General features: G+C 36.1%; 1 protein-coding gene across 3 annotated transcripts in view; it reads right to left on the reverse strand.

Moving 5' to 3' along the window:
- LOC136040756 (neurotactin-like) overlaps nucleotides 1-26,520 on the reverse strand; it is a 126,187-nt gene that overhangs the window by 24,773 nt on the left and 74,894 nt on the right. The window lies entirely within an intron of this gene.

The raw sequence follows: 26,520 nt of genomic DNA on the forward strand, positions 1-26,520 counted from the left end.
GTAGCTTTAAATATTCTAATCTTGGTTTGTAGACCGATGCATGAATATAACTGTTTACCCCCAAAAAACGCTAAGCAGGTTTTTTGTATCCTCCCTTCACTTGGTTTGGTCAGCAACCTAGGCATTGAACCCTCGGAAATGGCCCTTGCTTTGACCGGCCGACTCTACGTACTTTAGCTCCAACGAATGAGACCTCGCAGGATTTTCGTCTCCATCCTCTTGTTTCCACTTGGGCTTTCTTTTATTATAGAAATATTCCAAAGTAAAGTTAGAAAAAAATTGGAAAAGGAGAATGTTATACACAATATCGTAAATAATTATCTTTACCCAAACACACAGAATGTAAATTCATAATCTGATAGATTTTCAATCTAAGGATGTTTTCTTTTCATTCCATTTTTTTTGTAAAATTTTCAGTTATTACGCTATATTTATATTGCACTGTATTTCCAATTGCTCTCCAAGCAATGTAAAGCATTGTATAGGATGCATTTATTACAGAGACTATAAAATTACAGAGACGGAGGCATAGTTTAGAGTAAAGATCTTTAGAGTAAAGACCTAGGATGGACAGGGTCAGAGCCCTCCCCCTCCATATCTAAAATAACATCCAATTCAATATAACAATCAGGTGGAAAATAACAAAACACAAGTATTTTCAAATGAAAGTAAAGACCAACTTTAAAACTTGAAACGAATGGATTTGACCCTATAGAGAGGGAACTGTCACCCCTTAAACACCCACTCTTTATGCTAAGTTTGACTTAAGATTTACTGAGATAATAATCAGTATATATTATCAATTAGGATTTAATAGACATAAAGTCCCTACCCCCCCCCCATATATAAGATAAAGAGTGGCCCTTGTCAATTGAAAACGCAGCGAAAACATTAAAAATTGGTCCTGAAACAATTTATTCATTTAGAGAATATATTTGGATGAGGAGAGTGCAGCAATTCTCCTTTTAGTGCGGAAATGTTGTTCATGATGGCTAACAAGACGTTTGAAATATCAAAGCACATTGAAAAAAGTTGAAATAATGCGCAACGAAATTTTTACCTCAGAATTTGGGAAATACATATTTTACTACGTAAAGCACATACACTTAATTGAGGCCTAATTCTCGAAGCATTTAAATGCAATATTAAACTTTAGAGCAGGGACTTTAGGAGGGGCAGCAGCCACCCCTTAGTATTAGTATTACACATAGTAAGAATAAAAACGAATAGAAAATAAATAAACAAGAACTTCATTTCTAAATGTAAGTAAAAAGCGAAATTACAACTTAAAATAGAAATTATCCCACATAACAGGAGGATCTATTTCCTCAGCTTCTCACTCTCATTGCTCGATTTACATTCTAACTCAGTGATTTAAAAAGAATGCGCTTACACCAAAGCACGAGCTATGAAGCAGATGATTAAGTTAAAACATATAATATATCTCAAACCTTCAAGAATAATCGGGTTTATTTATTCTCAAATGTTTATAATTTTTTTCTTTCCTTTTTTTGTGCATTTGTGCTGTTGAGATTATGTGACTCTTAGTGAAATGGAAGATTGATTGATTGACTGCAATTTCTAGTTTAAGCGTTCTCAAAGGCAATCAATAGTTGAACCGCTTTCAAGTACCAACTGGCAGCAAATATTGAAATCTAAAATGTTTTCAGAAAAGGGTCAGTCAAAATTTTGCTGGGGAAAGGGCGGGAAGTTAAGGGGGTAGTAAACGTTCTTTTACACTGAACACTTTTCGATTGGGAAAGGGCGGGAAGTTAAGGAGGTAGTAGACCTTCTTTTATAAAGAATAATTTTTGATTGTTTAAAATAATTTCATTCTTCACCTTCACTAAAAGAAAAAGTTGTTTTCATAACAATTTACTTAAATTAAGATCCATCTTCATCATATAATTTTCATTACTGAACATTCAAGTAGAAATATTTGTCTCAGGTTCACATATAGTAATACCCAAAACGAAATGTTGTATATTGAATGATTAAAATCTTAGAGAAGAGCAGAAATGAGGTTCCTATGCTTCTAGTAGGAACAGTCTTTTTTTCTGAGAATTGAAATAAGAAAACAGATACATTTTTAGCTTCACAGATACATTACTTCATGATCGCATATATTAGCAAATTATATAAACCGCATATCAGTTTTGATTTCCTGATTATTTTTCTGAATACTTTATTCTCAGAATTGAACAAAAAAAGCCAGACAAGTATTTATCAAAATTTAGCTAAAAGGTACACTTTAAATAGTACAGCTTCAGCTTCATATATATCTTTAATTGCCCCTATTATGTTGTCATGTCTGTATCTTACGGTCCCATTCAGATTCAAAAACGGTATGTCGATATTCCCACAAGCTTTCAGAATCATTCACATGAAAACAAATTAACTTTCCCCACAGAGCGTAAAAAATTTACCTCAACACCCCTTTCTAGAATAGGGGAAAAATTACTGATACACTCTTTCATGATGATAAATGAGAAAGAAATATGATTTCATTCATTTTCTAGTTTTCAAGCAGATGAATGAACATGTCATCTCGAGAAATATTGAATTGAGAAATGTGTTTCCAACAGGATAAATTCTTTACAGTAAAATAGCCGCAAGAAGAGTTCCTAGTGTATTTATTATGTTAATATAGTCTCTTTTTGGGCACAAAATAGTCTTAAAAGTCCCGAAAAGAGAGATGAAAAAAGTAATGCTTTATATATGTATATTTTTCTTTATTTAAAATATATACTCTAGATATATATTTACCAGTTCAAATTGGTTGCTACCTTTAATCAAACTTACTTTTATGTGCAATTTTCATATACAAACTTTTATATGCGATCTCAATAGTGAGAAATAACCGCTTGCCTTTAGGCTTGACCTAACCATAGTGCAACATCACGTGATTATTTCAAGTTCAATGATTGCCTGGGAGTTACAGACACTTACCAACCAAGCAGTTCGTGGTAACAAAGTGTAAATAAAGAGCAACACAACTAAATAGTAACCAAAATTCTAAATAAAGAACTTTTTATATCAATAAAAGTATCAAAACAATCAGCTTATTATTTTGATTCCAAATATATAAGATTCATCAAGCTTAGTTGTGTTGCGAGAGCAACACTTTGGTTTTGTCCCGTTTTTTTTCCTATGCCGCCGACATCGGCTTATTCCTGGAAACTGGTATGGGTCTAACCTGTGCAGTTTTTACGGAAAGTGTGGACCTCAGGCCGGATTAATGAATATGGCATTACATTTTGGAAAGCTCTGCAGAGCTCTTGCCTGGGGCCAAAAAGGATGGTTTTCGCTTGTCCACGAGCCAGAGCCTATGGTGTGCACGAAGTGAAGTGGAGTTATATAGCCTATGTCAGAGAGGAGTATCTGAAGTTGTGCAGCCAAGCTTTCGTTTCATCAAACCATGTTTCTGCTTTCAAGTGGAAAGCTCCGTTCTAGCTGGCAAACAGGCAGGCAAAACTTTCAAACTGAAGATGGACTAAAATCTATAAGTGTTAAATATATGCGGCAGTTACCCGGCCCCACAGCCAATATATCTTCTTTGAGTGATAAATAGAAAATTTACAGAAGCAAAAAAGCGGCATTTTCCCACGGTTTCCCACCGGTCCGAAAGTGCTCCTTTCTAAGTGGAGACGTTAGAAAGTTGGCCTACGGCAAAAAAATAAACTTTTGAACTAAGACAGATAGACTTTTTTTTTTCGACAGCAATCGATAGCTCATGATGAGCTGATCAAAGTATATGTCATCCATTTTTTGGTACAAAAATTCCTTCATGAGATATACTAGTTTGAAAGTTTCAAGGGGTTAACAACTTCAGTAGTAGGGCACACATTGCAACCAAAAATAGGCCGATACCAATTGTGAGACATCTAGGGGACTTGTAAGGAAAGGTCGGCCGATAGCTCATAATCACCTTTGGCAGTGAGGGGTTTGCAAATTTTGTTATTTGGTGTACCCATTATTTGTTTCCAGTGTGTTTGATGGTAAGACCGAGTTGATTCCAGTGGTAAGACATGTAGGGGACTTGTAAGTAATAATCGTCTGTTAGGCTACCATCATCTTTAGTGAAGAGGGGTTTGTACTTTTGCTAGTTGGTGTAGCCTACCCATACTCACTGTAACCTAGAATTAAGTGTTTACGCAACGGGTACAAACGATAACGTGAAACAACGAGGCAGTTTCCTAATAATTAGTAGAGTGTCATCTATGGTGTTTTGATCCTGAAAAGTTACGGATAGCTTTATAATACCAACTAGATCCTATAAGATACTGTTTCAAGTTTTCATCCGTCATGATATCAACGATTGATAAGGATAACGTTCAACTGGCTGCAAAGTCAATTTAGTCCCTTCTTTCGGTATTATCGATAGCTCGTGATGAGCTGATGAGAAATATGTCATAGTAGTTTCTTCATAATTAATAGTGTCATTTATGGTAATTTGATCCTGAAAAGTTACAGATAGCTTTATAATACCAACTGGATTATATAAGATATTGTTCTAAGCTTTCATCCGTAAAGTTGATAAAGTTCAACTGGCTGAAAAGTCAATTTAGTCCCTTCACTGACAACTTCAGCGTTTAACCGATAGCAAAGAAACAAAACCAAAGTGTTGCTCTCGCAAAAATTTATTCGGCGAAGCCGGCCAAAGGTTGCCGCAACACTTCACGTTGCTCAGGCAACGTAGGTCTAGTTTTACCTGTAGATGGCTACGAGCCTGAAAAAACTTGTCTGATTTTCTAAAAAGGGGGGAAACACCCCTGAAAAGTCAGAGAATCTTAATGAATATCACACTGTCAGATTATGCATATCAGATAACCCTTATATAGAGTTTTCAATCTCCTATCTGCAAAAGTGTGGAACTACGTATTTTTTGTTTGGAATGACGTTTTTCCAGTGGCAATCATATCGAACCAATGGTACTAGAACATCGGGAAAGGGCTCATTTGTACGGAAATTAAAACTTCTAGTGCATTTTTTAAGTGACTAAAAAGATTGGGGGGCAACTAGGCCCCCTCCCACTCCCCTTTTTTCTCAAAATCGTCCCATAAAAATTTTGAGATAGCCATTTTGTCCAGCATAGTTGAAAGTCCGAATAAATTTGCCTTTGGAGACACCATGACCCCTCCCTCAGCTCCCGGGGATAGGTCTTTAAGTTATAAAATTTATATGTGGAGTATTTACATGTAAAAGTAAATAAAATTTACTTTCATGAACATAATCAACAAAATTGCCAAGACTTCTAAGAATGAATACATTTACATTTCAAACATATGGTCTGCTTTAATTAGTTCTTTCCAGTGACCTCAGTCATGATGGGGAAGCTCCCTATCATGACTGAGGTCACTCTTTCTTCTTTTGTTATCGTTAGTGTTTTGAAAAATAAAAATCATACAGTTCGAAAAATAAATTGTTTTCACTGAAATACAGATGACACACAGGTCGTTCAGGGGCTACAAGAGGGGGAATATGGACAGTTTATTTGTAAAAATTGACTAGCCATTACCTAGGTAAAAAGTGATGTAGGCACAATACATTTTTGTTATTATTATTGTTATCATCATTATTATTTTGGTTGTTCTGACCAAGACACTTCGCATAGAAGGAGTTATCGCAGAAACTTCAAGAGGGGCTCATTCGATGTAAAATTAAAAGTTCTACTGCCTGAAGAGTCAATTCTGATTGGAGGGCAACCAGCCCCCCCCCCACAGCCATCATTTCCCCAAACACATAAAATCAAAATGTTCAGATAGCCATTTTGTTTAAAATTGTTGAAAGATCCAGTAATTTTGTCTTTGAGGATGACACCCCCCAACAGCCCCCGGGGTAAGGCCTATAAGTTTTACTAGTTGCCCCTTATTAACATGTAGAGCTTTTATGGATAGGGGGGGGGGATGGTCATATAAACTGAAGCGGGGAGGAGTTATCCGATTGGAAATCAGAAGTTCTAATGCCTTTTTATAAGGGTCTAGCCGATCAGAGGGCAACTAGATATTCAAGGATGAAGAAGGAGAAATTGTCAAAGATTGTCCTTTTCAGCCAACCGTCTAGGACTAAACGGAGAGTAGGTCATCCGCGGTTGGGGAGTGAGTCGTAAAGATATATTTGAGAAAAGTGAGAACTTACTGGGAGGATGTAAAGAGGGAGGCTTTGAATAGAATGGGAATGAGGAGGAGCGAGCATAGCTATATTGGCCTTAGGCGCAGTGCAAGTGGTGGATTTTTAGTTGTAGTAGTAGTAGCATTATTGTGGAAACAAATTTTTTAGAATTCTTGGCAATAGCTTGAAACTCCTCAAAATATCGGTAGGACAGTAAAAAAAAAAAAAAAAAAAAAAATGCAAAACTGGGACCAACATGGTCAAAAACCCCGAACTGCATATTTTAAGCCCCTCCGGCTAAAATAAAAGGAAAATCGCTTCTTTACAGTGCTAGCACTAATGTATTTTTTCCCAGGGCTGGTCTTGTCGAAATAGTGGTCGTGATATTTTGAGAGAGGGCTCATTTGATGAAATCACTAAACCTAGTACCCTTTTAAGTAACAAATGAAACAACGCCACAGCAAGGTAACATTTTCTGTTATTTTAGGTCCAAAAAGCATCAATTTTCAGAAAAACAGACGGCTAAGACGTTGGCTAAGACGCTAAAGTCTTTGGCTAAGACGCCAAAGAATATTCGATTCGCATATTTTATTCCATACAATATTCTATATAAATAGAGAGAATTGTTTTCTATTTACTTTCGATTGATTCTGTGCTCTTTTTTTCTAATATATTCAAAATGTTACGATCTAACGAAATGTTAGGTCGTAATTTTAATCATAAGCTACGTGTATATTTGCCACATAGCTTAATAGAAAAGTAAGAAGTGGAAAAAATATCCAACAATTTTTAGTAGAAAGGTTACTGAACGTAAGTTTCATTCAGCAATACTGTATCTACATAGAATGCTTTCTTTAGTTGTATAATAACTACTACTACTACTAACAACTCATTGCAAAACCAAGCCGTCTGAGGTCAACACAACAACGGGCGCTCTTCTTCCGTCTCAATCTATTCAAAGCCCCCCTCTTTACACCCTTCCAGGAAGCTCCCGTTTCCCTTAAATCTTTTCTTAAGACATCTTCCCACCCCGTTTGAGGAGACCTGCTTTTTATTTGGCCCTTGATGGTTGGCCGACAAGGACAATCTTTGACAATCTGTCATCCTTCGTCCGTAGAACATGCCCTAGCCGTCTCAAACCTTTCTCTCATTATAGCCCTAGAAAGCGGGATTGAGCCATGTTTTTTGTACAGCTTACTCTATGAAATACGGTTAATTCAGTCTGGTACCCAAAACAATCCAGCAATTTTTCTGGAAAACATCTAGAAAATCCTCCTCCGTTTTTCGGAACGCCTACGCTTCGGAAATAATTCGCTGTTAGTTGTATAATTCACTGTAACAAATTTGCTACAAATTGCTTCAGCACTTTTATAAACCTCCATGACATAGTTTCTAAAAATAAATGTCCAAATTCGAAAGTCTTACTTTTTATGAAATTCTCGATTTTGAACGAGTCATTTGGTACTTCGTATGTGTGATTACAATTAGTGATTGAAACTCAAAAGTCAAACAAAGATTATATATCAATCCTTAGAAAGGATCAATCCTTAGAAAAAGTTTAGCTTTCTTGAGGCATCGGACTGAACTCTAGACCATTCTTGAAGACTGTATTAAATTCGATCCCCCATCCTCCCATCTTGAGGGATTCCCATCGATCTCCTATCTTGAGGGAGATCGATTCCCAAATTCGATCTCCCATCTTGAGGGAGAGCATCAAAACCATAACACTCCAGCAGTTGCTTATCCTAAATTAATAATGCCAGACATGGTTACTAATAAAACATACGGCTTTTCGTCACCTTCTACCACTCACTTGGTCCGAAAAATTAAACATAAAACTTGAGTTTAAAAAAGCCTTATAATTTGAGATCATAGGCGTGTGAGGGCCGAACATCTGGGCTGCCAATCGTAGTGAGGGTAGGGAGGCACTGTCAGGCTATATTTCCTAGGGCTAAAGCCGGAGCGAGTGGAGGAAGAGGACAGATAATCGGCAAAGCCGTATCTTTTGCTAGTACTTTTAGATGTTTCTATAGAAATTTTAAAACTGTTTTCATGTATATCTGTAAGGGAACTTAGTAGTGAGGTTTTGTTTTCGAAACTTCTTACTAAGACCCTCTGGGCGTCGTTTCTACGACCACACTTTCGTACGAAATAGCCCAGTAAAAAATAGATAGCAATTGAAGCCGAATCACTCTTTACTTAGGTAGCGCTATTACGCTGTCAATTAAAAAAAAATCCCTAGACCGTTTTATATTTCTAGTGTACACGAGACCGTACAAGTTAGTTTTGTACAATCCTACCAACATAGGAAAATATCATCAGTTGCTGCATTTGCGGTAGTTTTAAAGCTACAAGTTGCTTAGGACACGATGTAATAATTTTTGTATTTTTATAATTTTACCTTCAGACTTTACTTCCATTGGGAAATCCTTACTTTTTAAAATTAATTTTCGCTAATTTTATATTGAAAAAAAAGTTACCCCAACTTGAACAATAGACATGGATATCACTATTTGTAGTAGCTTGAGTGAAACAAGAGTGAACAACACGAAACTTGTTTCTACATAAGGCCAGGGCTGTTATACCTTTTAGTTGTTATGTTAATAAACAATGCTAGGTAAATAGAAGGTTATTTTACAATTTATCGTTTAAAATTATGTCTTACAAAACAAAACCAAAAAATTTCTATTAACAGAAGTTTCTTAATTAAATTACTTTTTAAAAGAATAGTTTTTTTGAGGGAAGTAAAGAGCGAAGTTGAAACTTGAAACGAACAAAAAATGTTGCTTCACAGTCTATCCAGCAAATATCAAGAAAACTAGTACAAATAAACAAAAAATCATGTTTCCCTATGTTTGTAGGACTATAGAAAACTAGCACTTTACTGAAAACACAAAAATAAAGCATAAAAAACAATAATGTTAATTTAATATCAAAAGGTGAGTAGGCCTACGTAGCCTGATAACAAAAAACTGACCTAAAAAGCTTTCATAGTCTTACACCAGCTGTGATATCAGTAACTTTCAGTATACAATTAGAATTATCTTAAAAACATAAGTATAAAAATGCTTATGTTTCTAAGCATTTTTTGTTTTAAGGTCAGCATAAAAATGCTGACCACTCGGAACTGCCTTCGTACTTTCGTTCGAGCACTTTTTTTTTTCCTGAGCAACCTGACCATCCTTATGAAAGCCGTCATAAATGAAAATGCAGCACCTAAAATTAACCAATGAGAGATCGCGGTTCTCGCCATATTTTTCGCTCACGGGTTCATGGCATCTTTATCTACCATATATTGATTACAGTAAATCTCTCACAAATATAAAAAGCAACTTCATTCTATCCTTATAAATAAATTGAAGAATCTATGATAAATAAATCTTAAAGTAAATAGTTATTTGTTTGATGTTGTTATGGTGGGTATAATTTTCTTTTTGTTCCACATAAGTTGTCGGCCATCGGTTACCCTCGCTTGCGCACTTTTTTTTTTTTTTTTTTTTTTTTTTTTTTTTTTTTTTTTCTTTTTTTTTTTTTTTTGTAGGTTTTTGGGTTGATCTTTGCCGAGTGTTGGTTGGTTTGTGGGCGGGTTCCCGTCTACTGGTGAATCATGGAATTACTGATATTTATTTTATGCAATTTTTTTTGTTAAATAGGTGTGTTATATTATATTATACTGGGTTTTTGTCAATCGACCTTGTGTCTCCGGCTTGACCCTCTTTATATTGTGTGTGTTGTAAAGAAGTTAAATTAAAACCTTGAGCCTTAAACCTTGAACCATAATTTCGGCAATTTCTCTCTATACAACAGAAAATTTCAAGTTGCAATAAAAATCTTAAAGCTAGTGTACAGTTCTAATACTATCAAGAAAGTTTCACTTCGAACTTGTCTACAAATTAAATAAAAAAAAACTAATTTTTTTAGCTGAAAGAAAGGAGCAACATAAAACTCGAAACGAACAGAAATTACTCCGTATATGAAATGGGTTGTCCCCTCCGCAATTCCCTCGCTCTTTGCGCTAAAGTTTTTAATTGTTTTAAAAAGTAGAATTGTGGCAAAGAGTCAAACTTTAGCGTAAAGAGCGAGGGATTGCGGAGGGGACAACCCATTTCATATACGGAGTAATTTCTGTTCGTTTTAAGTTTTAATGTCGCTCCTTACTTTCAGCTAAAAAAATTAGTTTTTTTTTTATATTTAATTTCTGAACGTTTTTGAATTAATGCATGTTATGTTTTGGCTCTCCGCACATAAATTATTAAAATGAAATTTGTATATTAATTCTTTTTTTTTGCTTAATGGCTTTCTCTTAGTTTTGATCAGACGATTTTGAGAAATAAGGGGTGGAGAAGGAGGTCTAGTTGCCCTCCAATTTTTCGGTTACTTAAAAAGGCCACTAGAACTTTTAATTTTTAACGAACGTTTTTATTAGTAAAAAATATACGTAACTTAAGAATTAACTTACGTAACAAACTTTCATAATCTTATATTTTTATTATGTATACGAGGGGGTTTGTACCCTCGTTAATACCTCGCTCTTTACATTAAATCGTAAGTTTTGTCCCAATTCTTTAAGAATGACCCCTGAATCAGAAAGGCCGTAGAATAAATAGTTGAAATTACTAAAAATACTTTAGAATAAAGAGCGAGGTATTTATCTCCTCCTAAATACCTCGCTCTTTATGCTAAAGTATTTTTAGAACCCCTCATATGCGTAATAATCTCTGTTCGTTTTAAGTTTCAATGCTACTCCTTCCTTTCATTTGAAAAAACGTTTTCATGTTTATTTTTCATTGTTTTCTTATAGTAATGCTAGAAAATCCTGCGCCCTTTTCATTGAATTTTTCTTCCCCCATGACATATTCCTCCAAGGAAAGATCCTCCAACATAGCCCCCTCCCCTCATCCCCACCCCCAAACAAAATAAAATCCCCCTGAAAACGTCTGTACACTTCCCAATAACCTATACTATATGTAAACACTAGTCAAAGTTTGTAACTTGCAGCCCCTTCCCCAGGGATTGTGGGGGAGTAAGTCATCCCCAAAGACCTAGTTATTATGGTTTTTGACTATGCTGAACAAAATGGCTATCTCAAAATTTTGATCCGTTGACTTTGGGAAAAAAATGAGCATGGGAGGGGGCCTAGATGCCCTCCAATTTTTTGGTCACTTAAAATGGGCACTAGAACTTTTCATTTCCGTTAGAATGAGTCCTCTTGCGACATTCTAGGACCACTTGGTCGATACGATGACCCCTGGGAAAAAAAAACAAAAAACAAACAAAATAAACACGCACCCGTGATTTGTCTTCTGGCAAAAAATACAAAATTCCACATTTTTGTAGATAGGAGCTTGAAACTACTACAGTTGGGTTCTCTGATACGCTGAATCTGATGGTGTCATTTTCGTTAAGATTCTACGACTTTTAGGGGGTGTTTCTCCCTATTTTCTTAAATAATGCAATTTTCTCAGGCTCGTAACTTTTGATGGGTAAGACTAAACTTGATGAAACTTATATTTTTAAAATCAGAATTAAAATGCGATTCTTTTGATGTAGCTATTGATATCAAAATTCAATTTTTTAGAGTTTTGGTTACTATTGAGCCGGGTCGCTCCTTACTACAGTTCGTTACCACGAACTGTTTGACTAACTATGACATTTCCTTTTCACAACCAAAACGAGAGCCAATCATTTGAATGAACCATTATAGAGAAGTGTTACCAAATTAAACGACAAGAAAAATTAAGCATTAATCATAAAATGCTTTACTTTTATACTGTAAAATACGGCCTTAATGCGTTTGCTTTTACTGTACCAAACTCCCATATTATTTTTTGTTTTCAGCAAAACACTAGTTTTCTATAATCCTACAAACATTGGGAAATATGATTATTTTGTTTATTTGTACTAGTTTTACTGATATCTGTTAGATAGACTGCGAAGCAAGAATTTATGTTCGTTTCAAGTTTCAACTTCGTTCTTTACTTACCTTAATTTATTTTATTTTTTTTAATTAATCTTTGCCCGTTTTTAATTTAAATTTAGTGGAGAAACAACACTGCATTGATCTTTTTTATGGCACTTAGTATTAACCAAGTGACAATAGCAATCGCAAATTCTGTCGGTCTGTCGGTCTTTCGGTACCGGTTTTGCTACTTTAGGCACTTCCAGGTAAGCTAGGACGATGACATTTGGCAGGCGTATCAGGGACCGGACCAGATTAAATTAGAAATAGTCGTTTTCCTGATTTGACCATCTGGGGAGGAGGGGCGTTAATTCGGAAAAAATAGAAAAATCGAAGTATTTTTAACTTACGAACGGTTGATTAGATCTCAATGAAATTTGATGTTTGGAAGGATATCGTGTCTCAGAGCTGTTATTTTAAATCCCGACCGGATCTGGTGACATTGGGGGGGGGGAGTTGGGAGGGAGAAACCTAAAATCTTGGAAAACACTTAGAGTGGAGGGATCGGGATGAAACTTGGTGGGGAAAAATATGCACAAGTCCTAGATACATGATTGACATAACCGGAACGAATCCGCTCCCTTTGGGGTAGTTGGTGGGGGGGGTTAATTCTGAAAAATTAGAAAAAAGAGGTATTTTTAACTTACGAACGGGTGACCGGATCTCAATGAAATTTGATATTTAGAAGGATATCGTGTCTCAAAGCTCTTTTTTTAAGTCCCGACCGGATCTGGTGACATTGGGGGGAGTTTGGGGTGGGGGAACCTAAAATCATGGAAAACGCTTAGATTGGAGGGATCGGGATGAAACTTGGTGGGAAAAATAAGCAAAAGTCTTAGATACTTGATTTACATAATTGGAACGGATCCGCTCTATTGGGGGGGGGGGGGTTAATCCTGAAAAATTAGAAAAAATGACGTATTTTTAACTTACGAAGGAGTGACCGGATCTTCACGAAACTTCATATTTAGAAGGACCTCGTGACTCAGATCACTTATTTTAAATCTCAACCGGATCCGGCGTAAGAGGGGGGGGGGGGTTGAGGGGAACCGGAAATCTTAAAAAATACTTAAAGCGGTGAGATCAGGATGAAATTGGATGGGAAGAATAAAAACCTGTCTAAGACACGAGACTGACATAATCGGACCGGATCTGCTCTCTTTGGTGGAGTTGCGGGGGGAGTAATTTTGAAAATTGAGGTATTTGTAACTGACGTAAGTGTGACCAGATCTAAATGAAATTTGATATTTAGAAGGGTCTTGCGCTTTAAAGGTCTAATTTTAAATTCAGACCAGATCTTGTGACATTGGGGGGAGTTGGAGGGGAAAACCGGAATTCTTGGAAAACGTGAAAATTGGGGTATTTTTATTTTACGAATAGGTGATCGGATCTTAATGAAATTTGATATTTAGAAGGAATGCATGTCTCAGAGCTCTTATTTCAAATCCCGACCAGATCTTTTGACATTGGGGGGAGTTGGAGGGGGAAATCTTGGAAAACACTTGGAGCGGAAGAATCGGGATGAAGCTTGGTGGATAGAATAAGCAAATGTCCTTGATACGTGATTGACGGAACCGTACTGGATTCGCTCTCTTTGGGGGATTTGGGGGGAGGGGTTCCGTGATTTGGCGAGTTTGGTGCTTCTGGACGTGCTAGGACGATGAAAATTGGTAGGCGTGTCAGGGAGCTGCACAAATTGACTTGATAAAGTCTTTTTCCCAGATTCGACCATCTGGGGGGCTAAAGGGAGAGGAAAAATTAGAAAAAATTAGGTATTTATAACATACGAGTGGGTGATCGGATCTTAATGAATTTTGATATTTAGAAGGACATCGTGACTCATAGCTTAATTTTAAATCCTGACCGGCATTAAGCCTCTTATTTTCCTTTTAAATCAATCTATTGATTCATAGAATTTTGCTAGAGCTTATACCATATGATCTCTTGGCTCTTAGCTCTTCTTGCCTCGTCACAAGTGCCATATGAGCTCTTAGCTCTTGTTTTATTTTTTAAGAGGGAGTAGCCCCCTCATATACGTATTAATTTCCGTTCCTTTTAAGTTTTAATGTCACTTCTTACTTTCAGTTGAAAAAAAATAGTTAATTTCTGATCGTTTTTCAAAAAATGCCGATAAATTTATGCTACACAAAATGGTGTTCACTTTTTTTGAAGGTGGGCAACCTCGACAGTTAAGAAAGAGAATTACAGGGGGAAAAATTCACATAGGTTCTTAGTGCTATGATTTCTCTATATACATTGCAAATCATTTTATTATGTCTATTAAATAGTAAAAAAAGGAAACAATACGAATAAATAAATATAACAATAAGTAATTGTATTGTATCGGATTAACGACGCTTCTTGACTACTAAGGTCCCTGCGTCGGCCCTGCAGTGCATTCCTGCAGCATGGTTCGATCTCTGGGTCCCGTATTACCAAGCTAAGGTCAAACCCACTGCGCCACCACAGGACTCAACAATAAGTAATCCTTGTTTGAAACACAACTTTGAATGGTTAAGGGGTTGGAGTCCAGGGCGTAATTTGTTCCAAAAATAGTGTATGGAACATTTCGCAATTCACAAAATTTAACAAAAAGTAGTGAATTAGCTGAAAAATAATGATGTATAAGGCAAACAACCATGATTAAAAAAACATGCTTGATTAAGGAACTGAACTCTTGCCATTCTGATTCAAAGCCTAACGCGCTAGTAACATAGCTACGGCAATTCAATGCCGTATTAATGACGATCAAATTCAATCTATTTGCTCTTGTAAGACCGTTGTGTAACTTACATCCTTTTTCCCAAAGACTATGGAGAGTTATGTCATCACCAAGAGCATAGTTATTGGACCTTATTCAGCAAATACATTTGAAAGTGGCTATTATAAAACATTGAGTTAATAAAAGTTTCTATTATAAAGAGTATTAATATATATTTGGTGAAGCTGAACACTTGCGAACAGGAAGAGGGGAGGGGGTATGTCAAGGAACAGTCATTTGGAACTTTGAGATTCAATTATTTGTTATTCTATGAATTTCTTCTTCTTAAGAACATTAGATATTTTAAAAATTATTTTGCGAGCCTCAACGTCGGCTGATCGTGTTAAGGAGTTGATAGTGAATTCTCCAAACGGACCAATGAGACTTACTAAGGAGGCTGGGAGGGGGGCATATGGTAGGGGTTCTTGTAAATCTCCAGTTAAGGGTTTCGGACCATAATCGTTATAATGGTACCGTTTTATACTTCCAAGCTTCTCCAATTAAGAAGTGGCACCATAAGTGCCCTTTTTAGTGCTATATGGCACCTACGGATAGTAGAACTGATAAAAAGTACGCAGATATGGGCAATAGCTTTCAAATGAGCCATGAACCATCTCTCTAAGAAGTTCTAGTAGCCAATTAGCACCTTTTCCACTTTAGACATGACACCAATAGTGTCATTTTTAGTGCCATTTGGCACTTGCAGATGCAGATGGAAATAACTTTTATGTGAGCTATAAAACACCCGTCTACGATGTTTTAGCAGCCTACTAGCCTTACCCCTTCAGAAATGGCACATACAGTTACATTTTTGTGCCACATGGCACTTGCGGATGGTGGAATTTATAAAAGCACGTAGACATGAGAAATAGCTTTCGAATGAGCCGTTAAGCATCTTTCTATGGTGTTCTGGTAAACGGCTAGCCCCGGAAAAAAAAATCGAGAGACAGATCAGTGCTACCCATGCAAAAAAGTGATTGTCCTTATTTAAGGTTTTTCGACTACGCTGAATAAAATGGCTATCTCAGAATTTTTATCCGTTGACTTTGGGAAAATAATTAGCGTGGGAGGGGGCCTAGGTGCCCTCCAATTTTTTTGTCACTTAAAAAGGGCACTAGAACTTTTCATTTCCGTTAGAATGAGTCCTCTCGCAAAATTCTAGGACAACTGAGTCGATACGATTACCCCTGGGAAAAAAAACAACAAAAAAACAAATAAACACGCATCCGTGATCTGCCTTCTGGCAAAAAATATAAAAATCCACATTTTTGTAGATAGGAGCTTGAAACTTCCACAGAAGGATTCTCTGATACGCTGAATCTGATGGTGTGATTTTCGTTAAGATTCTATGACTTTTAGGGGGTGTTTCCCCCTATTTTCTAAAATAACGCAAATTTTTTCAGGCTCGTAACTTTTGATGGGTAAAAATTGATGAAACTTATAATTTAAAATCAGCATTAAAATGCGATTCTTTTGATGTAACTATTGGTACCAAAATTCAATTTTTTAGACTTTTGGTTACTATTGAGCCGGGTCGCTCCTTACTACAGCTCCTTACCACGAACTGTTTGATTTAACATGGTAACAGATGCCATTCCTAAGTAAGTCAACCGGCGATTCTTTTGCGTCTGATTTATCTAAAAACAGGTTTTTAACTTTGGTTGCTATGGGCCATGGTTCATTCTTTACTAATGTTCAGATATTGCTACAACAATGATTTTTAAGTAAAATCATTAGGGTACTCGTTCACGGTAAAATACAAGAAGAATAGGATTTTCATTTATTAACTAGCGTTCAGAAAACAACTTTTTCAAAATGGCCACTTAAATTATGCAATGTACCAATGCAACCTCTTATAGCGAAAAAATTTTCATTTTGCATATAATTATTAAAAATAAATACTGAATTTATAAATTTATTAGGAAAAAGAATTTTTACGTCCCATTTCATCACAAATTAGAAAACGTTGCGACATAATACTCTCATCAATTCGTTTGTAAGAACTTGGCAAATAATATTATTTACCAAACTTTAGGAGAAATTTCTCCACTTATATTAAATACCTGATTTGATTCATCTAATTTTATATCAACTAATTAATCTATTTAATAGTTGTATTTACTTTATTTCACTCATTTATCAATAGTTTAATCTTCATGGGAAATCCCAAGCACACTCTTTCATAATCACAGACGAGAAGAAATGGGATTTTCATTCGTTTCCTAGTTTTCCAGAAGATTAAAATGTCATCTCAACGAAAACGAATGAAAAACATGCATTTCCAGATGGACAAATTCTTTACATTGAAACCAAAATTATGCTATCATAAGAGATAGCTGATATGTCACACTAGCTGGTGTTGCATGACAAAAAATTTAAAAATACAGTGAAAAGCATTTATAGTATGCGATTCGGACGCAGCAGTAACCTTATAGTACGAACTTTGTCCTAATAGTCACCTCATCCGCCTTTAGATTTTTCGTCGCATTGTGCAAAGTGTTGTCAATAACTTCAACCAAGAAAATAGCCAAAGGCAAAATTTAAAATATCTCAGAGTTGAAAAGTAACCAAGGTTTAATCAAACGATTACATTCATTTAAGCCTTGATTTGATACTTGCAGAGTATTTAGTATATCATAGGCAGCGCAATAGCGCTACGTAAGTAAAGAACTATGCTGGGACAATGTGTTATTTTCTGGGAGTTTTTAGACCAGGGCACTTATGTAAAAGGAGTTGTCATAGAAACTTTGAAAAGGGCACATTCGATTGGAAATTACAGGGGCTAGTGCCTTTTTAAAAGTCGAAAGTAATTCGAGGGCAATTAACCCCCCTCCTACGCCCTTCATTTCCCCAGACACATCAAGTCAAAATTTTGAGGTAGCCATTTTGTTCAGCCTAGTTGAAATTTTTGGAAATTATGTCTTTGAGGATAACACTCCCCCCATGGCCCTCAGGGTATGGAAGTTATGCCCTGGGGGCATATAGGGTTTTTATACAAACGGTGGTTGTACAAGCTTAGGAGGGGGCCTATTGGATTGGTAATCAGAAGTTCTATTGCTCTTTTAATAAAGAAAAGTGATCGGAGGGCAGTTACCACCCCCACACACGTCGTATTTTCCCAAAATACATCCAATCGATATTCTGTGATAGCCATTTTATTCAAAATAATCCAAAGATCATATAACAAGGTTGTTGGGGTTGAAACAAACCCCAGAACCTGGGGGCAAGGTTTGTAAGTTATGACCCGGGGGGATTTAAGATTTTTATGGAAGAGATGGTTGTACAAACTTCAGAGGAGGCTCATTTGGTGGACATTTGGAAGTTCTAGTTCCCTTTTAAGAACAAAAGTAATGGAAGGCAACTAGTAGTTCAGGAGTTCAGGGGCGGATCTAGAGCAAAACCTTGGGGAGCCAATGTGACAAGGACGCCAATAATTGATCAAATCGACAAATTTAACTTACTAAACGAGTGAAAAACGGAAAAAAACAAAATGAGGGCGCCAGGAAAATTTGGTGGCTGGGATCCCCTCGGCGCCTCGAGATCCGTCAGTGCAAGAGTTGACGCCGCTGCAAAAATTCAATATACCAAATTACTGACCAATAAATGAGATTTTTGGCGATTGCGATGACCTTTATATAGGGGTCCCATCACATTATCTATTAGGGGTATGTTGTCAAACATTTGTCAGAGCTTACTATTTTTGAATGACGTTTCGCTCAAAATTAGTTACTTATGGTTGTAGCCAGTATATGTTAAGACTGCTTTTTGACTCTCCATTCACTACAATAACCGGTCCAAATCTGCAGCACAACTGATACCGAAGCAAGGAGCGACTATCCAGTACCACAATTACGAAGGTATGTTAATATTAGCATAAATACGTATCTAACTATGTTTATTAGTATTTAAATGTAATTGAATACTTTTTCTAAAGTGTTTTTAAATAATACTCAAATTGGTACTTGTGTATTATTCAGAACACACTCAATAAGTGAAGTTAGGTTCTTTTGTGAAACAAACTACGATACAGGTACATTTTAATTAAATATTTGGTACTTGTTCATTACTCAATTGATTAAATTCAGAACACACTAAACAAAAATTTTCTGAGAAAATCCGGTTTCATGGTCACAAAGACAAAACTCATAACAAAGACTAGTTTGCTACGTATAGTGATAGAAGATAGTGTCTGAACATGGATTTTGAAATGAAGATTTGGAATTTGCCAAAGACTGAAAAAGAGGCAGTTATATTTTTCCAGGATAATGGTTGTTACGCACAATAAAACAGTGCATCAATGGACACAACATGACTTTATGACCTAGCCTGACATGGTAGTTTGTTTCACGAAAGAACCTAACTTCACTTATTGAGTGTGTTCTGAATAATACACAAGTAGGCTACCCTCAAATTTTTTTAAGTACTGAAATTACGGGGATACTTTAACAGAAATAAAGTTCTTTGTTTTGGCTCAATATTACGGATTCCCTCCGGCAAATTCTTCATTATTAGCACAGGAATTTTATTTAATTTTAAATTATGAAATCTTCAAATCTAGCTCAAAAATGAACTTGAACGATCGCAAAAATCCCTCTGCTCCCTGATGGGACAGGTAGATGGATCAACTCCGATCGACCAAATTCTGAAGCTTGCAAGTACTAAAGGTTCTTGTACTTCTACACAGATTAACAGCAAAAGCATTATCCAGCCAAACCTCCCAAGCTCGCTGTTGGCCCGTTCGTCAGTTATTTGAAAAATACATGAAAATCTTACTATTTCCTAAAGTAAAAAAAGGAAAATGAAAAACGGAAGAAAAAGAACAGTGAAGAAGCTTCATAGGTTGATAACGGTATCCTAAGGTGATGAGTGGTGATCAGTTTCTTAATTCATATGGCTCAATTTTCTCATCCCCTTTTTGTAGACATTGTAATACAAAAAATTAAAAATTTGACCAATGCCTATTTGAATGCAATATACTGACGTCTGCACAGTATACCCTGCAAGGTAAACTGTTAAAGTGCTTCAGACACCACAAAATCTTACTACCACCTAAGAGTCTAGCTGATCATCCCTGCACACAGAGCACGGAACTCAATATATATCCTGTGCTATATCAACTCCTAGAATCAAAAGATCTACTGCAAAATATCTAAGCAGATTCAAGATAAATAAGGAGCAACCATTGCAGTAGCTTATTTCAACTCACAGAGTGAGTCAAAAGGAAAAGAGCTGAATAGTCTCGACTGAAATGCCTAAGTTTACTGAAAAAGAAGAAAATATCAGATTATATATTTTTGCTAAATATAAATGTTACTATAATTAAATTTATCCTGCAGGTTGTATCTATTAAATTCTTTCGTGCTCTTTAACGTACTGTAAATAATATCTTCCGAGTTAAACATCTTCCCTAGCCGAATTTATTTAATGCAAGCCATTGCAGATAACAAAAGCTTTATTTCAGGAATTTTGAGCTTCGGTTCTATGAATGAAATAAAGTTTAATTTCTTGCAACGTTACTTACAAGTGTTAGCTCAACTTCGGTAAAGTAAGGTGAAAGCTCTTTCCATGTCAGTTTTTACATTGTTCTTGTCTTTCTTTACCTTCTCCATTCAGCATCGACGTCTTTATTAAACAAAAGCGCTCCTGTATAATCTTTTAAGCCAAGAAAAAAAGTAAGCCGACTTCTCCTAGAGCAAATATCTTTTCTAATCGCTTAATTTAGTACACGTAGATTACAGATGTGGAAGAATCAAAGGTACTTGTCTGTTAAACGGAACACAAACAAGAAGTGAAGTTAGGTTAATCCTTATGAAATATACCAAAACAAGATGATAATATGATTCTTCAAACAAAATTATGGAAACTGCGACAAAGAATTATGGAAAGACGCTGCGCAGAATGCATTATATTAAATACCTAATTTAACCTAACCCCTAACTACCTCTAAATATCATATAATTAATTAAAGTATGCCTACATGGTAGTTTTCTCACTCAAAATAAGCAAATCATAACCAATCCCATAGAGAAAACCGGTTTTTGTCGGATCTTAGACAGCGTAATTCTTGAATTTGTTCCGTTTAAAAGACAAGCACCGAATCAAATCCCGTAAATATTAAATCTTGTAATCAATATGTCACCCACTTTCCATCGTCCGAATAGCTGAAATTTTACATACTCATTGTTTTTTAAACGGTGATGGATCAACCACTCCTTCCACACTCACCCCCCTCCTACGCAGCTAGCTTTACGTCAAGGTCGGATTATAAAAAAATAACACGTTTAAAAATGTAATATCCGTTTTACACCCTTGCTATGCTTATTGGCTGTTTGGAAGAAGTGCTCTCTGATTGAAAAGCCTCATTAGTGTAACTTCTTAAGGCTTTTTTGTGTTAATAAATATTATAAATATCATATCACGTTTTGCGGATGTAACTTCTTAAGGCTTTTATGTGTTAATAAATATTATAAATATCATATCATGTTTTGCGGATGGTGAATAATGTCAAATATTTATTGTTTGAAGAATTCATATTGACTTTACAAACATTTTTGGAGGTGTGAAGGGTGGAAAATGATTACAAGATATAAATAGCGACGAAGACCACACTGTCTTCCATAACAAACAAATACAAAGTAGAAACAATAGGGAAATTCTTTTCAAGACGGTTCTTTTCAAGTCCTTACTTCAACGAAGTTCAACTAAGACTGATTAATAGAATAAAGTGAAATGATAAATTCATTCAAACAAAAACAGAACAAAATGATTAAATGCAAGTTTTCAAAACTAAACTTGCGTTTTTGGCAGCCTGCCTCAAAGGCCTTTTCGTAGCTGGTTCAATACTATTATAAATTGGTTTGGTAAAATACTTTGTTAGATCAATTTCAACTAAATTTGAGTATAAAGAATTTAGTGAGTACTCCCCCAAGTCCCTATTCAAAGAAATATAATTACATATTTTGAGACTAATTTCGATTGATTTCAAACCAACTGTTTTATCCCCAAATCATTACTAATGAGTGAAGATTTTTCAAAAAATATCGTGTGACAGGGATTATAAAATATATGCCAACCTAAAGCAGAATCAAAGGAGTTATTAGAACTATTTGAAATTAATGCCTTATCTATGTCTTTTTTATGCTGGTGTTGCCGTTTATTTCTAGATTCTGATGGGTCCTGCCAACACAGTAATTTCCACAGTTGCAAGGTATTTGACAGACCCCTCTTTGATGAGTAACTGGGATTTTATCTTTACCGGAATTTAAGAAATTATTGATTTTAAAATTATAAGTAAAAAATACATACAGATTATTTTTTGTGTAAACATTTTGAATTTTGTTGTGATTGCTGGGATATACGGAAGATAGATAGCATTTGAGGGCTTATTAGTACCCTCACATTGTGAAATATCTTCGATTTTACGGGAATGTCTTTTTAGTCTACAGTTCATTATCTTATTGACAAAAGGAATGGGGTATCCATTACTAAAAAGGACATCTCTGATAAAATTTATTTCTGCGTTTATATACGAAGCAGAGCAAATATTCAGGGCACAATCAATGAGAGAAGTTACAACTGCTCTTTTAACTTGTGGGGGGTGGTTTAAACTAAAATGAAGATATCTATTGTTTTGCGTTGGCTTTCGATAGTAAAATCCAGTTTACAGTATTACGAATAATTAACACATCTAAAAACGGTAGTTTATTTTCGATTTCAACTACTAGGGTAAACTGCAAATTTAAGTCATAAGTATTAAGATGATATAAGAAGCCCCGAAGTTCAGTTTCCCCATAATTCCGGGATTTTTAAATCCCGACCAGATCCGGCGACATTGGGGGGAGTTGGAGGGGGAAACCGGAAATCTTGGAAAACGTGAAAACTGAGGTATGTTTATCTTACGAATGGGTGATCAGATCTAAATGAAACTTGATACATAGAAAGATCTTATGTCTCTGCAGCTCCATTTTCAATTCGAATGTGATCTAGGGACATAGAGGGTTAGAGGGGGAAAACAGAAATATTGGAAACCGGAAATCTTGGAAAACGCTTAGAGTGGAGAGATCAGGATGAAACTTGATGGGAAGAATAAGCACAAGTTCTAGATATGTTATTGACATAATTGGAACGGATCCGCTCTCTTTGAGGGAGTTGGGGGGAATTCCAGTGCTTTAGCGAGTTCAGTGCTTCTGGACGTGCTTGGACGATGGACGATGATAGGGGGACGATGGAAATTAGTAGGCGTGTCAGGGACCTACATAAATTGACTTGATAACAGTTTCCCGATTCGACCATCTGGGGGGCTGGAGGGAGAGGAATAATTGAAAAAATGAGGTATTTTTAACTTACGAATGGGTGATCGGATCCTAATGAAATTTGATATTCAGAACGACCTCGTGTCTCAGAGCTCTTATTCTAATCACGACCGTATCCGATGATTTTGGGGAAGTTGGAGGGGGAAATGGGAAATCTTGGAAAACGCTTAGAGTGGAGAGATCGGGATGAAACTTGGTGGGAAGATTAAGCACAAGATACGTGATCGAAATAACCGGACTGAATCCACTCTCTTAGGGGAAGTTGGGGGGAGGGGGTGTTAATTCAGAAAAAAACTTAGAAAAATTGGGGTAATTTTAACTTGAAAACAGCTGACCGGATCTTAATGAAATAAAATCAAATAAAAAAAACAAGTTTTTTAACTGAAAGTAAGGAACGACATTAAAACTTAAAACGAACAGAAATTACATCGTACATGAAAGGGGCTGCTTCCTCATCAACGCACCGCTCTTTACGCTAAAGTTAAATACTTTCTCTCAACTCTACTTTTTTAAACAGTAAAAAACTTTAGCGTAAAGAGCGGGACGTTGATGAGGAAGCAGCCCCTTTCATGTACGATGTAATTTCTGTTCGTTTTAAGTTTTAATGTCGTTCCTTACTTACAGTTAAAAAAAACTTGTTTTTTTATTTAATTTCTGAACATTTTTGAATCAATGCATGTTTTGATTTCATGTTTTGATATTCCGCAGAGGAACAATTAAAACGAAATTTGCATTTTTATTTTTTTATTTTTTTGCTAAATGGCTTTCTCATAGTTTTAATCGAATGATTTTGAGAAAAAAAGGAGTGGGGAGGAAGCCTAGTTGCCCTCCAGTTGTTTACTTAAAAAGGCAACTAGAACTTTTAATTTTTTACGAATATTTTTATTAGTAAAAGATGTACGTAACTTATAAATTAGCTTACGTAACGAACTTTTGCATTCTCATGTTTTTATTACATATATGAGAGGGTTCACCCCCTCGTCAGTACCTTGCTCTTTACACTAAAGCTTAAATTTTGTCCCAATTCATTAAGAATGACCCCTGAATCACAAAAGCCGTAGAATATATAGTTGAAATTACTAAAAATACTTTACCGTAAAGAGCGAAGTATTAGGAGGAGGCGAGCCCCTAATATGTGTAATAATTTCTGTTCGTTTTAAGTTTTAATGCTGCTCCTTACTTCAAGTTGAAAAAACTTTTTCATATTTATTTTTTCATTGTTTTTTTTTAAATAATGCTAGAAAATCCTGCGCTCCCTTCATGGAAATTTTCTTCCCCCATGACAAATTTCTTGATGGAAAGTTCCCCCAACATATCCCCCTCTTCTCAACCCCTCCCCCAACCAAAAAACCCCCCTGAAAACGTCTATACACTTCCCAATAACCATTACTATATGTAAGCACTGGTCAAAGTTTGTAACTTGTAGTCCCTCCCACGGGGACTGTGGGGGAGTAAGTGGTCCCCAAAGACATAGTTACAAGGTTTTTCGAAAACACTGAATAAAATAGCTATCTCAGAATTTTGATCCGTTGACTTTGGAAAATAATTAGCCATGGAGGGGGCCTATGTGCCCTCCAATTTTATTGGTCACTTAAAAAGGGCACTAGAACTTTTTATTTCCGTTAGAATGAGCCCTCTCGCAACATTCTAGGACCACTGGGTCGATACGATCACCCCTGGGGGGGGGGGGAACAAACAAACAAATAAACACGCATCTGTGATCTGCCTTCTGGCAAAAAATACAAAATTCCACATTTTTGTAGATAGGCGCTTGAAACTATTACAACAGGGTTCTCTGATACGCTGAATCTGATGGTGTTATTTTCGTTAAAATTCTATGACATTTAGGGGGTGTTTCCCCATATTTTCTAAAATAAGGCACATTTTCTCAGGCTCGTAACTATTGATGAGTATGCCTAACTTGATGAAACTTATATATTTAAAATAAGCATTAAAATGCGATTCTTTTGATGTAGCTATTGGTATCAAAATTCCGTTTTTTAGAGTTTTGGTTACTATTGAGCCGGGTCGCTCCTTACTACAGTTCGTTACCACGAACTGTTTAGTTTGATATTTAGAAGGAACTCATGTTTCAGAGCTCTTATTTTAAATCTCGACTAGACCTGGTGACACTGGGGGGAGTTGTAGGCGGAAACCGAAAATCTTGGAAAACACTTTAGAGTGGAGAGATCGGGATGAAACTTGATGGGTAGAATAAGCTAATGTCGTAGATACGTGATTGACGTAACCGGACTGGATCCGCTCTCTTTGGGAGAGTAAGGGGTGGTCCAGTGCTTTGGCGAGTTCGGTGCTTCTGGACGTAATAGGACGATGAAAATTGGTAGGCGTGTCAGGGACCTGCACAAATTGACTTGATAAAGTCGTTTTCTCAGATTCGACCATCTGGGGGGTTGAAGGGAGAGGAAAAATTAGAAAAGGGGTATTTTTAACTTACGAGTGGGTGATCGGATCTTAATGAATTTATATATTTACAAGGACATCGTGTCTCAGAGCTCTTATTTTAAATCCCGACAGGCATTAAGCCTCTGATTTTCTTTTTAAATCAATCTATTGATTCTCAGAATTTTGCTTGAACTCATGCCATGTGAGCTCTTGGCTCTTCCAACCTCGTCACATGTGCCATATGAGCTCTTAGCTCCTGTTTCTAGTAGCAAGCAAAATATCTTTTTTTCAAGTTTTTAATACATTTAGAGACATATTTTCATTATTACCTTTTTATGAGCAAGGCGTTGCCAATATTTATAAATAACGTGCACCAGGTGACAAGCGCCAAGCGTAACAAAAGTGCTCCAAGCGTTGTAAGGACTCTCCCGAGCGTGGCGAAACCGTTCCAAGCTTTGAACAACTGTGCCATGCGTGGCGGAGCTTTATTGCACACATGGCATTCCGAGATGTACACCAGGTAGAAAAAAGTGGGTGACCCCTCTTTTTATGAGAGTCAATGCTGAAGGAAGAAGGAAGGAGCTTATGTACATTGCAGATATTTATATCACAATTAAATACTAAAAATATAAGGAGCAGCGTCAATGACACTGTCAAAAGAAAGGCTATATTCGGTCTCATAGGTCAACATTAATTGTTTCAGATAAAATTTCTGACAATTATAAAAGTAGAAATGATTACTTTACAGGAGATGAATTGCTTTAAACCGAACGCCTGCGTATCTCTCATCTACAAGCTATGAATCAAACATAAAAATAACAAATAGGCTATGCTGTTATAGATGAAGAAATACCAACTTTACTATTATTACTACTACTACTAACAGCTCACCACAGCACCAAGCCACTTGAGACCAACACAGCTACGCACGCTCCTCCTCCATCCCAATGACTTCAAAGCCTCCCTCTTTACAC

Source organism: Artemia franciscana, chromosome 21 (genome assembly GCF_032884065.1).
Source record: "Artemia franciscana chromosome 21, ASM3288406v1, whole genome shotgun sequence".
NCBI classification, from domain to species: Eukaryota; Metazoa; Arthropoda; class Branchiopoda; order Anostraca; family Artemiidae; genus Artemia; species Artemia franciscana.